This window comes from Ursus maritimus, unplaced genomic scaffold, assembly GCF_017311325.1.
Source record: "Ursus maritimus isolate PB19 unplaced genomic scaffold, ASM1731132v1 scaffold_14, whole genome shotgun sequence".
NCBI classification, from domain to species: Eukaryota; Metazoa; Chordata; class Mammalia; order Carnivora; family Ursidae; genus Ursus; species Ursus maritimus.
Window position 1 is genome coordinate 55,411,572 of NW_024423786.1, and position 3,654 is coordinate 55,415,225.

General features: G+C 57.2%; 1 long non-coding RNA gene across 1 annotated transcript in view; it reads left to right on the top strand.

Annotated features, from left to right (window-relative positions):
* Positions 1-2,165: 2,165 nt before the first annotated feature.
* LOC103681669 overlaps positions 2,166-3,654 on the top strand; it is a 2,270-nt gene continuing 781 nt past the window's right edge. The window contains exon 1 of the long non-coding RNA XR_573316.1: positions 2,166-2,321. This is a non-coding gene — a long non-coding RNA (uncharacterized LOC103681669). The remainder of the gene's footprint in view (positions 2,322-3,654) is intronic.

Genomic DNA, 3,654 nt, shown 5'->3' on the forward strand with positions numbered 1-3,654 from the left:
ACTTTCTGGAACTTGTATGACTCCCATTTTGCCGAGGAGGAGACTGAGGCCCTCTCACTCAGCAAGTAGAAGGCCAGAGAGAGGGGTGCCTGGCCGGCTTGGTCAGAAGAGCGTGAGACTCTTGATCTTGGGGTTGTGAGTTTGAGCCCCATGTTAGGTGCAGAGATGACTTAAAAATAAAATATTTTTTAAAAAAAGAAAAGAAAGAAAAAACAATTCCAGAGAGAGGATTTCCCACAACAGTCTATTATGGCGCTTAAGTGCCTCCCTAGAGTGGTCTGCAGGGTCCTGGGGAAGCTCCAAGGGCAGGGGGTATACAGATGGGACTGAGAATGAGGCCGACTGGAGTTGGAGCCTCACCTCTGTCAATTCCTAGCTGTGTGACCTTACGGAGGTGTCTTGCCCTTTCTGAGCCTCTGGGTGTCCTCAACTGTAACCATGTCTTCCTGGGGCTATTCCGGGGGTTAAATTAGATAACTTGTTGTCTTAGTTTGCTGGGCAGCATAACCCGGCTGGGCGGTTTACACAACTGACATTTGTTTCCTCTTGGCTCTGGAGATCAGGTGCTGGGAGGACCGAGGGCCGTGTCTGGTGAGGGCTGTCTTTGGGGCACATCGGTCGCCTTCTCACTGTGTGCACACATCGGGGATCCCTCATCCCCTTCCCAGGGCACTAATCCCACCGGGGGGCCCCAGCCTAGTGCTCTCACCTGACCCTCAGCACCTCTCAAAGGCCCGACCTCCAAATACCGTCCCACTGGGGGGCAGGGTTTCCGCACGAGCCTATGGTGGGGGACACAGTTCATGACACACTGCGCGTGCAAATCACGGAGGACACTGACCACGTTCTGTAGCAATCGCTGGCTGGTGGGACTAGCATGGTGGCCGAGGTTCAAATCCTGGCTCTTCCATTCACCAGGCGTGCGCTCCGGGGCCCGTGGCTCAAATTCTCTGGGCCTCTGGGTCTCGGTTTCCTCAGCTATAAAATGGGTGAGAAAACTGTGCCCACCTCGAGCGCTTGGAACCACACTGGCGACGTGAGTGAGCTTGGTCGACCGTGGCCACTTACGAGGAAGGGTGTTTATGGGGTTAGGGGGCCGGCAGGGGGCATCTGGGCACTGGGGAGCCAAGACTGGGGCACTGGGCCCTGTGGGAGATGCACTGTCTTCTCATCCACTAGACAGATGAGAAAGACGCCCAGAGAGGGACAGACCCTTATCCAGAGCCACACAGCCCACCAGTCACAAAGCTGTAGCTGGCACTTGGCCCTCGGATGTCTTCGGGGAGGCAGCGAGGGCCTCTGGAGGGTAGGCAGGTGGGCAGCCACACCTCCTGTTCCCCGCAGTCCCCAAATGTCCCCATATGTCCCCAGAGACCAGCTCCCCGGCAGCAGCCTCCTAATCGCTGTGCCTAATTACCCCACAGCCCCTGGGAAATGCTGGGAACACCTTTTAAAGGCCCTTAAGCACCCCAACAGCGGCTCCCGGCCCTGCCAACGCCTGGCTCCCGGGGTATAGCCAGAAGCTCCAGGGACAGGGAGAAGCACACAAACAAAGCCCGGTCATCCTCAGGTGCAGCCGTGGCTGGTGGCAGCAGGCCTAGAGGCTTGGCCCCCTCACGGCCTCCTGCCCCCAACCAGGTGGGGTGGCCACCAGCCCGGCCACCCTCTCCCTGAGCCTCTACTGCCCGCATGTGCGAAGTGGGCTATTAGTAAGCGAATTAACACACGTAAGGAGAGGACGAGAGCGGCTCCCAGCACGTAGGAGACCTACGCCACCCTATCGTCATGACTGCTGTCTGTCTGTCCGTCCCGGCCTGCACAGCGGCAGGCAGGGCGTGCAAGGGCCGGGAAGCCAGGTGCCGCTCTGCTGCCGGCCAGAGTGGGCGACACCGGACCAGGCGACACCGGGGCTAACACTGCCTGGTGAGGACGGGGACGGCTCAGAGCCCCATGGTGCTGGGGGAGGGCGAGGGGGCGGCCGCTCTGGAAGGTGGTCTGGCAGTTCCTCAAAATTTAAAGTTGGGGTGTCCGTCTGACCCAGCGATTCCACTCCTGGGCATCCACCCAAGAGAAACGAGAACACGTGTCCACACAAAGCCCTGCCCACGAGTGTTCACAGCTGCAGGATTCACAACAGCCGCCAAGTGGAAACACCCAAGCGTCCATCGACGGATAAGGGGATACGCACAGCGTGTCCACCGCACACGAGAGCATCACTGGGCTGCGAACAGGAGCGCGGCGCCCACACGCGCTGCCCCAGGGACGGACCCTGAGCCCACGACACTCAGGGAGGGAACCAGACACAGAAGGCCCCACGGCGTGTGAGTCCACGTGTGTGACACGTCCAGAACAGCCCCCTCCAAGGGAGCTCTTGGGGGCCGGGGGCTGGGGGAGGGAATACGGAGGGACTATGCTGGGGAAAGGGATTCCTTGCCGGTGATGGAATGTTCTGGAATTAGTAGTGATGGTTGCACAACTCAGTGAATGTACTAATAATCAAAGTGAATGGACCGTAAGGACACTGGGCTCAGGGAGAGCAGCCAGACCCAGAAGGACACATCCCGCAGGACCCCACTCCCAGGAGGTCCCCAGAGGAGTCCCGTCCACACAGACAGAGAGAAGCTGGTGGGAGCCAGGGCTGGGGCTGGGGGTGGGGAGTCCGTGCTTCCTGGGGACAGAGTCTCCATGTGGGGAGACGGAACGTTCTGGAGACGGAGGGTGGGGGCGGCTGCAGGACGGGGTGAGTGTGCTTCACGCCGTGGAGCTGTGCGCTTAGAGACAGGGTTGAGGGGCGCCTGACTGGGTAGAACTCTTGATCTCGGGGTTGGGAGTTTGCGCCCCCTATTGAGTATAGAGATTACTTTAAAAAAAAAAATGGTTGAAATGGTAAATTTTTGTTTATCCGGTCATCTGTTCGTGGGTATTTGTTTCTACTTCAGGCTATTATAAATAATTCTGCTAACGACATGGGTATATTAGTATCTGCGGAGTCCCTGCTTTCCATTCTCTTGGGTCCACATCCAGGAGGGGACTCTCTGGGTCGAAGCGTGACTCCATGCTTACCTTTTTAAGGAACCGCGAGCCTGTCTTCCCCAGCACCCCATCCCCTCCCCGCCATGCACCAAGGCTCCAACTTCTTCACATCCTCAGCGACACTGGTGTTTTCCAGTTTTTTATAATAACCGCCCTGGGGGCGGGAGTGGCATCTCACTGAGGTCTCCACGCATTCCCGGATGGCCAGTGATGCGGAGATGTTCCAGGGACTTCTTGGCCATCTGTATGTCGTCTTTGCAGAAATGTCTGTTCAGGTCCTTTGCCCACTGATGCCTTGGGCGGTTTATTTTGTGGTGGTGTTTATATATTCTGGACAATGGACTCATACGAGGGTTTGCAACAATGTCCTCTCATTCTGTGAGCCGTCTTTTCATTCTCTTGGTGGCGTCCCTTGATGCACAAAAGTTTTTAATTTCCATGAAGTCTCGTGTATCTAATTTTCCCGTCCTTCACTTTTTTTTTAAATCGGCTCCACACCCAGAGTGAAGGCCAACGCAGGGCCCAAACTCATGACCCTGAGATCAAGACCCGAGCTGAGATTAACAGTGGGGCGCTCAACCGACTGAGCCACCCTTGCCGGCTCGCTTTGGCGGTGGCTCT